Source organism: Urocampus carinirostris, chromosome 10, assembly GCF_059441175.1.
Source record: "Urocampus carinirostris isolate Australia breed hairy pipefish chromosome 10, RoL_Ucar_1.0, whole genome shotgun sequence".
NCBI lineage: Eukaryota > Metazoa > Chordata > Actinopteri > Syngnathiformes > Syngnathidae > Urocampus > Urocampus carinirostris.
In genome coordinates this window covers 23,810,835-23,825,568 of record NC_142358.1, presented here as the reverse complement: position 1 = coordinate 23,825,568, position 14,734 = coordinate 23,810,835, and the positions used below count along the sequence as shown (strand labels likewise).

The following is a 14,734-nucleotide window of genomic DNA, read 5'->3' as shown; positions in this document are numbered from 1 at the left end:
CTCTTCTTGTATCTATCTCTTTCTTTTTCTCACTTTCATTCTCTTTCTCTTTCTTTCTCTTCTCTCTTTCTCTCTGTTTATCCCTCTATCTCTATTCCTCTCTTTCTCTGTCTTTCTCCCCCTTCTCTCTTTGTCTCCCTCTCTCTTTCCTTGTCTCTTTGTCTCTCTCTCTCTCTCTCTCTCTCTCTCTCTCTCTCTCTCTCTCAATCTTAAAGGTGCTTGTGAATGGTCAATATGAGTTGGCGTCATCTCTGTGTTGTTTGCTTTGTATAAACAACGTAAAATTAGGTAAAAGTCCGCTGTAAATTGAAGGGGTCGGCAACAGGCGGCTCTCGAGCCACATGCGTCTCTTTGGCGCTACCTAATGGCTCCATGACACTTTTGCAAAAATGTTCCATAAAATGATAACGTTTTTGTAAGAGGAGAAGGTGACACAAACATCACTAACGATGAATATAGATGCATAAAGTGTGTTTTACCTTCCTCATTTGACTTATATAAAGCTTTTATTTTTTTGTGTCTTTTTTTTTGTTCAATATTGTTTTTTTAACATTTTGGGTTGCCAACCCTGGCATATTGAAACACTAAAGGCTATCATTATATAGTAGCATAATAGTTGGTTGGTTGGATCCCTTAACCCCTTGGATTGTAGGCTCCCCATATCTTGGGGCGTGTTTTGGGCACGTACAGCCTGGTGGCGCCCATCCCTCTACATTCTCATTATGAATTAATTTGGTGGATGATTTTGCATGATCATCAGTAGTACTGTATATCATTAAAAACGCAAAAAAAAATCTATAGATGTCAGGACCAGAATGGAAACAGGACCCAATTGCGTGACGTTTACCACAAGTTTTATTGAAATAGAGAGGAAGCGCTGCGCCCACGATCCGGTGTTCGCTGGACGCGGGAAGCATGTCGCTTTCGGATTTGGACTGTGATCTGAACACGGAAATGGATCTTCCGTAGCGAGCGTTGGCAGTGTCAGGGACGTAAAAACTGTTCAGTAGCCGGGCCTGGGAGAGCAAAGCGTGGTCGGGGTCGGAAACGAGTCGTAAGCCAGAACGGGAGAGTAGATGTAGTCGGGACAAAAAGAGGTCGTAAGCCGGGAGACGGAAGGGAGCAAAAACAGGACAGGTGGGAGTCAGGGTCAGAAAATGCTTGCCTAGTATACACTGAGGTTTGCAGACTGACTGACCACAGCGGACTGACAGGACTAGGTTCAAATAGTGACAGGGAGCCAATCAGAACCCGCGGCGGTTGGCGCCAACAGAGCGGCCACAGGTGATTCCCATCAGTAATCATGACAGCAGAACCGTTTGTGAGCTAAAAGACACAACTCTTTTCAGTAAGCCAAGCCGAAAAAGCCGGTTCTCTAAAAAGAGCCGGAATTGCCATCACTAGTGTGTCGTGCGCGTGTATTTCAAAGTAAAATATAGCGCAATCACGAATGTGTTGTCCGTTTGTGTGAGTGTGGCTGGAGAGTCAAGGGGCAAGGGACTCTCATCCATCCTATTATGGAGGGGAACTTGGGGGAGGGGATCGAACCTGGACAGCTAAAGTTATTAAGCAAAGGCTCGGCTGTAAATTGTGTATAAATGTATGTGTGTGTGCAGTACCGGGTTTGACTCCTAAGAGGTTCTCCTCATTAAGCAGTGAAGCGACAGGAGTGCAGAGCGTGTGCTTTAACACGCGGCTGCTTCGATACCACCAAAGCCACTTATTTTTTTCTCCACCTTCCTTCCTTGCGCTCTTCTTTGTACCTTCACCTCATCTTGCAGGTCTTTTTTTCCATTTTCCTCCGGTCTGTTTTGCCCTTTGCCTTATCCATCGTTCAAAATAGCCTCTCTTTTACCAATGTATATGCCCACCTTACCTAACTGTAATTGCTTTCGGTATATACACTTGGCAAGACTAGATACAATGTCATACTTTAGGTTTTTATTAAAGGGACAGTGTGTTATTTAGTGTCTTGTTGTGTTAAAAAAACTTCCATTCATCAGCATAAACAACATAGTTTTAAAGTAGAGGTCTCAGGTCCGCAGCCTGGCGGCCATTTGTGGACTTCAGGATGATAGTATGAGGCCCCCGCCTTGTGATAAAGAGAAGCCGGAAAAAAAACGATCCAACCATTTTCTCAAGCGCATCAAGCTTTCTTATTCGACTTTCATTTCAAATGAAACGGCTCGCCTTTTTTTTACACTTTACACCAACCATATTGAATGGATGCACGTGTCATGAACCGGAACAGGATCAGGACCCAAATGCGTGACGTTTCTCACACAAGCCTTTTATTTTGCGGGAAATGGGGAGTCATACATGTTAGGCAGCAGTCTGGCGTGAAATGATAGGAAGCCAGAGGCCGAAGAGATATATACCAATTGCCTGAGCAGATATCGGAAAGATGGGGTCGATACCAGACAGGACTGGACAGACCGGATTGATATCAAAACAGGATATGGAAAATAAACAAGACAAACTAAATGGGAACGAAACTGGAAACCGATATTAAACAACGGGACAGACAGGATTGATATCAAAACAGGATATCAAAATTAAACAGGACAAACTAGACGGGAACAACGCTGGAAACCGAGATTGAATAGGACAAAATGAACGGGAACAATACCAGACAGGAGATATCAACAGGAAACAGGACCGAGTCAAAACCCACGTCTTGCGGGGAAGAGGTTTGTTGACGGACTGACAAAGGAAGAGTAAGAGCACTGAGCTTAAATAGACGGAAAGCCGATCTGTCAACGAGCCGCAGCTGGCACCACACGGGCGGGGCCAATTGGGTGCCATACTAACCGTCACAGCATGAGATATTAATCAATAAAAATTTCAAAGTTCTTTGCGCGCTGGAGATACAGTATAGAATGTTTACACACAAACTAGGAAGAGGAAGCGGATTTCTTCTTCGGGGTGGATGCTGGCTGACCTCTCACAGCGCCACCACACGCTGGTGGCGGCAAAAAGAAGCACTACAGTAATGTCCTGTACTCGGAAAATGGTGCACACAATACAAAATCTAACTTACAGCAATGTCCAGATATTTTTCGACATCCCGAAAAAAAAGTTCGTATCTACAGTTTTTCGTAACTCGAATGTTCTTAAGTAGGGGAGTGTCTGCAAAGTAAAACAAGAGCAAATATACTGACAATAAGCTGATTTAAAGTTATTATTCATATTGCTAGTGTTATTATTATAATTCATATTATTTATATACATTTTTAAAATATTGTGAAATATACTTAAATTATACACAATTATTTATTATTTTTATTTTTATTATTATGTGGTTGTGAACACCATTATTCAAAGTAGTTATTATTGTTGTTAATATGATTAATTGAATGTCGTATAAGGGCAAAACTATTTACACATACAAACTTGAAATCTATTTTGAATACACTATAGTAAAACAACAAAAATGTGTGAACCCATCTGCCCAAAAAATGCCTTTTTTGCAGTAAAATTGATAACGAACCATTTTTATTGCACTATAATGTTCCCATTTTGTATTGATTCAGGATATAAATAAGAGTTTAGTTGAAAAAAGTATGGTTAATTGCAGGGTTGGGTAGGGTTACTTTAACTGGATTACTGTCAATTACTTTTGGATTACTCCAATACAAAATATGCTAATAAAAGACAAAAGAAACTAAACATGAATAAAATTATGACTCACAACACGTGGTAAGCTTTCTCTCCTGGCTTTGATCTCTTTGATCTCCGGTAAAACTAACATAAAATGCAACAGAAACAAAATGAAAATAAATCCAAACAGCTTGCCAACATCATTTTTGCCGTATTCCGTTACTCCCCAAGCCTGCACAAAATGTAGTAATTTTATTCATATTTAGTTTCTTTTGTCTTTTATTAGCATATTTGGCATTGGAGTAATCCAAAAGTAATTGAAAGTAATCCAGTTAAAGTAACCCTACCCAACCCTGGTTAATTGTATATCAATGATGGTGATTGGGTCTTGTGGAGGAAGCATTTTAGGCTGAAGGGGTCAGAGAGCAATAAGAAACGGATTGTCTAAGGTAGTATGGATGTTTGGGGAGACGAAAAAAGGGAGAAATAAGGGAGGGGGTGCAATGGGGTAATTGTGGATTCATCGCTTGCTGGATAAATCCCAGGGGGGTACGTCTCCCCAACACTTGAAAGCTGTGAAGTGTGCGGTTCTGCTTCTACTCCTCCTGGTAATTGGAAGAAGGGAGGGGGAAGTAGGTGGAGATGGAAGAGGGGAGTCTAGTCAAAGAATGGAAGATATGGGGGTACGACAAATAAAAAAAACTAGGAGAAAGGAGACAGAGAAGGGCTCGTAAAGCATCATTGTTTGGCTTACACTGTATTTTCCACACTATAAGGCGCACTGGATTACAAGCCGCACCCCCAAAAAGTTTTTAGTCATACATTTTTCATATATAAGGCTCATTGGATTATAAGGCGCATGGTATTGAAACTACAGTAAGAGATACTGCATTTATACACTAACAGTATATAACAATGCTGATATTTCGAAAAGTGTCGCTACCCAAAAGTGCAAAACAATGTATTGAACAGGGATCAAACCCGGGTCGCGATGGCGAGACCACTGAAAACAAACCACCAGACCACTAACGATACAGATGAAGAGGCATTCGGTTTTATCTCATTGTCACACTAATTTTTAGGGGAGCTTGATACTGGGGAATTTGGTATTGATCCAATCCAGGTAAATACATGGTAGTATCGATCGATACCAATCCCGATTCGATTTTGATACTTTTTGGTGAAAATGTCATGGTCATTGAAAAATTGAACATCCTCATCCTCATTGAGTTAGTTTATACATATGACTAAAACACAGCACAATACTGGATAACAATGTCAATAGGACAACTAAAATATTTTCCATTGCACAGTATTTTGAAAAGAAATTTAGTAAGTCGTTGACTTAGTGACAACGGAAATGCAGGTTTTTTTGTTCAGGAACAGTCACATGTTTTCGGTTGCAGCTTGATGCTCTCTTTTTTTCATGTCTATGTCAATTTGTGGTGTTGCCACAGTTGCACACCACGTTACCACACAAATTACACCTGGCATTGTCATTTTCTGTAGTTGAAAAAAATGACAAGCCGCACTGCGCCTTCCGTTTGCTTCTGTCATTTTTTTAGCTTCTCGCACATAAAGTTGGGCTTCTCTTCTGTCTGCCAGGCAAGATCAAGCAGCAGGCGTGTATAAGTAACCTGTATTGTTTTGTACTAAAAAAATAAACATTTCATAAAATATTATGCTCTATAAAGATGAATAAAATTAAGTTTAACTTACTTTTGGAAGATGAGCTTCAAGAGTTAGGCGACATCCTCCTCCGTGGTAGAGAGTGGACAAAAAATAGCGATCCAACCATTTTCTCAACCGCATCAAGCTTTCTTATTCCAGTAGCAACGGAAAGAAGCACTACAGTAATGTCCTGCCCTCGGAAAAAGGTGCACAAGACAAAATGTAACTTACAGCAATGTCCGGATATTTTTTGACATCCCGCAATTTTTTTTAGTATCTACGGTTTTACGTAAGTCGAAAGTAGGGGAGCGTCTGTATAGTTTATGTATAACCTTACGACCCACTAACAACATTATCATAGTGATTGTCGTAATGAGGACACAGTTTCAATCCCAAGAAAATAACATCAATCCGATCCAAGTACTCGCTCAGTATCTATACTTATACCAGTCTGCCCACCCTTAAATGTTGGTCGATTGGTTAAGTGTCAGCGCTCTCGCCTCCGTGGATTCAAACTCTTTGCATACAAGGTTGGACAGTGATGTTTTTCAATTGAAAATCCGTGCACAAATACAGTTCTATAAAGGTAAAACTTCCTATGGTAATGCACACCTATAAAGACTATACATATCCAATCTTATCCACCGTATTTTGCGGTATACAAGGCGCACCAGGTAACTAGGCATCCTTTCACATTTTAGGGGGGTTTTCATGTATGCCTTCTAGTCCAACAAATACTGTAGTTTTTCTCTGCCCTGCATTTGTGCTATCTGCCTTTCTCCATTCTCCCCTCCACCCTTCGCCCCATCGCCAGAAGTGGCGTGTCTGCGGTTGCAGGCTGGTACAGAACCAAGGCCACAGGCATTTAATCATTGATAGACTTTTCCCCCCCTTTGCTATCGGCCAGCAGGCAGCCCCGACTGAAATACAAGCAGACCTGCTGATTCACTCCCTGCGGTCTTCAGACACACTCAGAGTCTGAAATACAAAAAAAGCAGGAAAAGATGCACATATATTACTGTTGCACACACATGCAGACAGAAACGCCTTTCATTTGTGCGCTTGTGTCTGTTCGCCTGTCTGGTCGATCCCATCAGGGATTCAGAGGCCCAATCAGTGGGAACAAACATAAAAACATAGAGGAGATCAAAGTATATTTGACCGTAAAGAGAAGAAGATACCGTGTTTGCTTTAGCTTCGGGCATGTATAGCCAAGCTTCACAATGCAAAGAATACATCTGCCTGTGTTCATTTTACCTCTACACAAAAATAAGTCAACGCTGGTGTATTTGCTTGTTAGTTACACAAAAGGAGAAAGAGAAATCTGTATCACAATTGTGGGCTTTAGAAATATTACAGTGTTAAGCTCATTTTATTATGGGAGCCACAGACTCACACGGGGTGCAATTGCAAACCACAGAAATAAATGGCAACATTTAAAAAAACAGACGATCGGTCGTAAGTTGAATTTGTTCGTAAGTTGCTTCAGTGCTATATTTCGTCAGGACCAGAACGGGGACAGGACCCAATTGCGTTACGTTTCTCACCTGAGGAAGGGCTGTGCCCACGATCCGGCGCTCACTATGCGCGGGAAGCAAGTCGCTCTCGTATTCGGATTGTAATCCGAACACGGAAGTGGATCCTCCATAGCGAGCAATGGCGGTGTCAAGGACGGCAAAACAGATCCATAGCCGGGAAAGGGAGCAAAAACGTGGTCAGGGTCAGAAACGGGTCATAAGCCGGGACGGGAGAGCAGACGTGGTCGGGATCAAAAACGGGTCGTAACCGGAGACAAACTGGAGCAAAAACGGGACAGGTGGGAGTCAGGGTCGGAAAAGGCTTGCCTAGTATACACTGAGGTTCGCAGACTGACTGACAAAAGGGGACTGATAGGAGTGGGTATAAATAGGGACAGGGAGCCAATCAGAGTCGAGGCAGTTTGGCGTCAAAGGAGCGGGCACAGGTGAATCGTATCAGTAATCATGTCATATTTTGTATGTTTAAGATTTACATATGTATGTTTAAGGCTTGCATAAGTAACCTCTATTGTTTTGTGCCAAAAAAATAAACATTTCATGAAATAATATGTTCTATAAAGATGAATAAAGTTAAGTGTAACTTACTTTTGGAAGATGTGCTTCTAGAGTTCCTCCTCCATGGTTAAAAGTGGCCGAAAAAAAGCGTTCCGACCATTTTCTCAACCACATCAAGCTTTCTTATTCCACTCTTATTTCAAAAGAAATTTCTCGCCTCTTCTTTACACTTTACACCAAAAATATTGGATGAATTCGCAAGATATTAAACAATAAAAATGTCAAAGTTTGTATCGCGCAGGAGATACAGTACACGTAGTATGTTTACACACAAACTAGGAAGTAGAAGCCGGATTTCTTCTTCGTGGTGGATGCTGGGTGACCTCTTACAGCGCTACCACACGCCGGTAGCGCCAGAAAGAAGCACGACAGTAATGTCGTGTACTCTGAAAAAGGTGCACAATAAAAAAATCTAACTGACAGCAATGTCTGGATATTTTTTGATATCCCGAAAAAAATGTTCATATATAACGTTTTACGTAAGTCGAATGTTCGTAAGTAGGGGAGCGTCTGTACGATTCGATACAGAGTCTAAAATCCGATACCTTGGTAATACGTAAGGAAAAACGATCTATTTGTTTTTTTACACTTACGCAATTGCCCAAGCCATTTTTAGGAATTTTAGGAAATTAAAGCCTACCTGAAGTGAATCATTGGTTTAGTCAAGATGACGTTGTCAGAAACCAGAACAGGATCAGGACCCAATCGCGTGACGTTCTCACACAAGCCTTTTATTTTACGGGAAATGGGGAGTCATACACGTTAGGCAGCCGGTCTGGTGTGGGAAGACAGGAAGCCAGAGACTGACGAGATCGATTCCAATTGACCGAGTTGAGATCGGACGGATAGGGTCGATACCGGATAGGACGGGACAGACATACAGGATAGATAATGAAACAGGATATCGAAAATAAACAGGAAAAACAAGACTGGAACAAAAACTGGAGACCATAATAAACAGGACAAAAATAGACGGGAGCGTAACTGGAAACCATTATTAAACAGGACAAAGATACACAGGAACAATACCGGACTGGAAATGCCAACAGGAAAACAGGGCTGAGTCAGAACCCATGACTTGCGGGGCAGAGGTTCGTTGACGGGCTGACAAGGGAAATGGTTAACGGGCCGCAGCTTGCGCCTCACGGGCGGCATTATCTCAGGAGGTAGAGTGCTCGTCTTGGGATCAAGAGATCGCAGGTTGGATTCCCAGCTCCTCCGTGTTATATGTAGAAGTGTTCTTGGGCAAGACACTGAATCCCTAACGCCCCCAATAAGCATGGCCGCTATTTGTGCGTGAGTGTGTGTGTGTAGGGTAAGTGTGAAGCACATTGGAAAGCTCTTTGGGAGGTCTTCATTGACTTGAAAAGCGCTATATAAATGCAGACCATTTACCATTTTCCAATCAGGCGCCATGGCAACCGTGACAGACGTGTTAGGCAAAATGCTGTTTGTTTTTTTACTTGCAATATGATTGGTTGACTGACCTTCTATGGGAAGCTGATTTAGGTAAAGATCTCAGTTATCCCAAGTAAGTGAGTTATGCACTAATGTTATTTGTTCGATGATACATTTTCGTTATTTTTTTCACCGATTGTGTCTGGCGGGCCGGATTAAAAAATGTGGCCGTACTTCGACTACCATATACAAAAAAGGAGAATAATAATAAACCTGCCCGGCTGTTAAATCAATACTAAATTGCAATGGGAACGCATCCCAATGTCCTTCTCATTACGCGTTTCAGCAGCAACAGCAACAAATTTGACACATTTACGACCTTAAGTATTAAAAATCGGTGGAGGCCAGCCAAATTGGAAACAACCAAGTGATATAAATTACAAGAAAATGCACCCCTATGTGAGTTTTTCTATCCCCGCTGATGAGGTACAACATTTTTATCCAATGTTTTATATCGTAACATTAGATATGACACTTAGTTTATAAATGACCAAATGGTTATATGGCTCTTCTTGTCTTTTTTTTTTTTAATAGAAAATATAGACAGGCAAGAACTGCAGTTCCGATGAGCAAGCGACTGGCTTGTCAGTCCTTTAGAAAATAATGAGGCTCATATTATTACTCAAAATCTTGGTGACAATATGAACTATAAGTAATCAGCCAAATCCCAAAAAGCAGGACCAGCCGTATCTTTTTCCATCACAGGTTTGATTAAACACAGGTAATATTTCACATAATGAAAAGCCGATGCCGCAGAGCTCTAATAATGTTATCGCTTGCAAAAAGATGATGAAAATTGTGATACGGCCTATCTGCCTTATGAATTTAGGGTAACACTGTGAACTTGTGTCCAGCCGAACACTATGGAACCAACCTTTTATATTCTCCTTATATTAAAGGTCTGGGGTTATTCATATGTCTTTAAATTGTAATATTTTATCATAATACAAAGGACCCTCGGGCGGCACGGCGGATTAGTGGTTAGCGCGTCCGCGGCACAATTCTGAGGTCATGGGATCAAATCCAGCCACCAGCCTTCCTGTGTGGAGTTTGCATGTTCTCCCCGTGCTTGTGTGGGTTTCTTCCGTGCAATCCGGTTTCCTCCTACCTTCCAAAAACATGCATGTAAGGTCAATTGGCCGGTCCAAATTGTCCCTAGGTGTGAATAAGTAGGTGAGTGGTCTGTCCCCTGCCCACTGCATAAACATAGCTGGGATGGGCCTCCAGCACCCCCGCGACCCTACTGAGGATGAGCGGTGCAGATAATGGATGGCTGAAAGGAAGGACCCTCGATTATCGCGAGCGTTATGTTCCAAAAAGAACCCGTGATAGATTTATTTTAGTTGTTGTACCATTAGATTTACTATTAAAATCAAAGAACAAACATTTTCTACAAGCCCAACTATTCGTTCAACAAGTAAAATTACTTTACACTGTACCTGTAAGCATTTATTTATTTCCAATACCTACTGTATTGTTAGCCAATCAGAATGCAGAACACATTGCATGATAAAAATCTGTGAAGCAGCAAGACAGTTAAAGGTGAACCGCGTTATATTGAGACATTACTGTATTCAAATTTTAGTTGATTTAGACCTTCCATTTTGTTAAAACCCCAATGTGTAATATTTGACCACTAGATGGCATTGTATAGTCTGGTGCGGGCGAGGGCCAGTGATACACGACACAGTGTAGCGGCAGGATTTTGGACAAAAATGGCAAAGATACAAACGGTGATTCCACGGTATAAAAGAAATACTAATTTCTTGAACTATGTTTTTTTTTTTAATAAAAGTTAACCTTGGTGTGATAGTTCATGTATTTTTGCACCATATTCAAATCAATGTTTTTGTTTTTACTGGATGAACATTTTTTGTACCAATAGGAGACACTAAATTTTACACACTTTAAACGGTAGACAGTAATTGTTATTCCTATATACTGGTAATTATGAGCAGCATTTTTTTAGTTTGTGTACAGTATAGTAAGGTTTTTACAAGCACTTTCACAATCGGCCCCACGGGCCACATATATCAGGCTTTCGAACAAAAAATTTTAAAAGATCACTTAAAATCGTAAAAGAAATACGACTAACAAAAATGTGTCTTGTCACCAGTCTCTTTTCCTGTGTCTTCCTCGAATAAGAAATGTGGTTTTCATTAAGCATCAATGCGCTCAAGGGCATTATTCAAAAAGCTGACTACAATTTTCAGTTACTCTATATTTTTTGATCATTTATTTATTATATTTATCAAGAAATGTATCAAATTTCTGAGCTAGCCATGTTGTATTTGGAGTGTTTCAATGCATGATATTCAGTGTTCATTTTACCTCTGAAAAGTGATGGGTCGCATGCTCAAAAATCTATGGGTCCCAACAGAGATCTATGGGTCCCCAAAATTTAGTGTTATCGAGGTTGAAATTGTAAATCGGCGACAAATATGGAATACAGGAAAACAGGAATATAATTTAGTCCATTTTGGCAGAAAAGTCCTTTTCTTGCTAGAAGTATTCTTTTATTTTCTTTCGTCGAATCGTTCGCTTCAACGCACGTGTTTTCCTTGCCTTTGCGATCTTCTGAAGAATTTCTCCACCGTTTTTTCGTGCCGGAAATATATGCCGTTGTTATCACTTTCTGCATTTCGACTTATACTGACACTGAAGAAATTACCAATTTTGTGTTGATTTTCACCCTAACTCGACAACAAGCACCACAACAGTGACGTAATCTCGAAGCAACGAGATCTCATTTGCCGAGATTGGCGTGCAGACGAAAACTCGAACCGTGAGACCAAAACAACAATGGCGGATCTGCCTGACGAAAAGTTTGGAGTGCGGTAAATCCTTGTTGAAAAAAATAATCGGGTAATAATGACAATTTTGTGTCAAAAAAGTTGCGTCCCGGGGACGCACGTTGATTCGACACTAAGCGTCCCCAGCGAAAATGATGCATCTAGGACGCAGGGACGCGGGCAAATGAGAACACTGGATATTACATTTAGTGATTCTTGTTACGGTGCACTATTTTTCACTGCACTGCCGTCACGAAAAAAATTGCTCTTACCACTTTGGTCAGTCTCCAAGCATTAACTTGTAAATGTTTTCTCCTATTTATCTTGTCATTCTTTTATCGAATTTTTCTCTATTCAATTTTTATTATGCTCCTATCCTGGAGTAAATAAAAAATTCAAATCAATTATTTTAACCCAATGCGGCCCGGGGCAAAGATTGCACAACCCTGACTTAAACAGGAACTCAAGTTCATTCATTCAGTTTAGAAATGTAGTCAAATTATTGTAGTCTTCCTGAGAGGATGCAAGCTTTCCCCTCGATAGGTTCAACTCCGAATATCTCCCCCACCCAGTTCTCCTTCTCTTCTTTTACCCTGGTTTTCAATCACATTATCACCCTCTCCAAAGGCCCTACCCCCTTCCGGCCAAACAAAATTTCACCCTGGAACAGGGGGGATTAATGACCTCTCCCTCATATGTGCACGCAAAGGCACACAAGCACACACTATGGTTTTTCTGTACGTCTGTTGGATTATCCTTTGCTATTTCTTTGTCGTTTCGGTGAGGTTTGAGTGCATTCCGATGTACAAACCACAGTTGATTTACAAAGGTGCGTATTGTATATTCTCTTAAGAACACACATGCAGGAAAACATTTTCAGAGATCACGTAACAGCTTCCATTAACCGTGTTATGCAATCTACAGCAAACAGCAGCAAATACATTACAATATTAGCCATCGACGAGACCAGAGGCTTGAGTGCTTTGTAGTGTGGCGCTTGTGAGGACGTCATAGTAATGGTTCTGTGCCCCCTGCTGGCAGGAGGACGTGGTTTGGATCGTGGCCAATGAATAAGACCTGCACGCACATAATTGTCCACCAGGAATTTGAAATAGCACAGATTTTTGGTTGTTGTTATTTAAATGAAGCGCCGGTGTAATTGATTTTATTTATTTAGATTTATTGCATACAACTTCCATATAATTCATTGTGTGTTTAAATATGTATGCGGCACAGTACTACACTATTATGTAGATTTATGGTACTTGTTTTCTTCTACATGCTTGTATGTATTAAAAAAAAATAAAAAACGTAGAATGCATTTCATCTCCTTAAGCGTATTTTGAAATGTACCAAATTTAATCTTTCTCATACAGAGCTTTTTGGATGTAAATTGTTTTTTAGTAATTACTGCGAGGTGGCGCCATATTAGGTTATTGGTTAAAAAGAAAAATTATTAAGTGTGCGAATAAAAATGTATATTTCTATATTTATTTTTTGGGGTTATACAGTCCCTGCAATTGGCTGATGATCAACCAGTAAAAAATGATGGATGGAGGGATGGAAGGAGGGAGATATGAAGGCAGGAATAGATGGATGGACAAACAGATGATGTGTGTTGATGGATGGCTGGATAGATAGATGCATAGATAGATAGATAGAAAGATAGATAGATAGATGTTCTGGTCTCTTTGTCAGTTTTTCGCCTGTCAAGTCATGTTTACAGTTTTTTAAGTTACAAATAGCATCAAAGGGGTTCACAGATCACCATCACAACTTCCCCTTGTCTGAAACCTTCATGAGGAAAAGGAAATAGTAAAAAGAAAAACAGGATGAAAAAAATCAACTCATTTATTGCCATAACTTATTGATGCATTTTCAGAAGCATTGTCCCTGAGTGCCAAAACGTAAAAATATGTTTGTTTGTTTTTTGTTTTACTTGGAAAAACGTTGGTTTGGCGCTGCTCATCAGTAATTATCAGGCCTCTGGGAATTATTTCGGTATGTTTTTTGGAAAGCAAAGTCCCCTTGTGTTTATAGGAAGTATTGTTTAGATATTGGAGGGATCACCAATGAAATAGAAAAAAAGCACCAAAGTGAAAGTTCTGCTTATCCTTTCATACAAAACTGTTTTTCTCAGAGTTTTTTGGGGAAATGAGTGTTTTCCAGAAACATAGCAATGTTCAATTGTTGTTAACAAACAATGGTAAAAGCTAGAAACATAATTTATTTTCCTAATGAAATATGAGGGTTGAAGCTTCATTTTGATATATCCTTTTCCTACATAGCTACAAAACATTTTTTTTGTAGGCCTTCAAAAATAAAACAATTGGCAAAAATTGGCTCCCACTTGCTCTTCCCATTAGAGAGAAACATCTGGCATTAAATGAATTAAGAAACCTTGAAAAGGGGGTCGCACAGGCGGTAATCCCCCTTCCAGGATAAGCAGGCTGCAATGATTGTTTTGAGGGAATAAACAAACAATGCGTAGTCAACATCAACAAGAAATATAAATAATAACTGAAATCACACAAAAAGTCCAGCTGACAGCTGCACCAACCTTCCTGTCTTAAAATCTTAAGTGATGCAGCAGGTTCTAGATAATGAGGTCCATCAAGTCTAGTACAACGGCTCAGAACACATTCAGACGCACCCCCCTCCCTCAAGTACCAGAAAACAAAATATGAGGTAAACATCCCTATAAGCTTTAGAACATAAGTGTGTCTTAAGTCTAGATTTAAACATTTGCACTGAGGTTCCAAATCTTATCTCAGAGGCTACAGTTTCCTCGAATGAAGAACGGTATCAAACCGTCAGATTTCTTCTTGGCTCTTGGATTCACTGATATACCAGAATTTTCCAAGCAGAAGCTCTGAGCATGAACACAGAGCACAATCAAATTAGACAGATAAGAGGGAGGCGAGTCCATGCACACGTTTATATTAGCAACAGAACATTAAATCACATCTCAAACTGACTGGGACCCAGTGCAGGTCAGCTAAAATTGGGAAATGATGACACAAGTTTCTCTCTGCAGCATTTTGCACCAGCTGCAAAACTTTTGATGCTAGACCTGCAAAACATGAAGGAACCTATTTATCTCCCCCTTAAAGATAAGCT

At 40.4% G+C, this 14,734-nt stretch overlaps 1 protein-coding gene across 3 annotated transcripts in view; it reads left to right on the top strand.

The window, feature by feature from the left end:
• Positions 1-14,734, top strand: part of dpf1 (double PHD fingers 1) — an 89,259-nt gene that overhangs the window by 55,483 nt on the left and 19,042 nt on the right. The window lies entirely within an intron of this gene.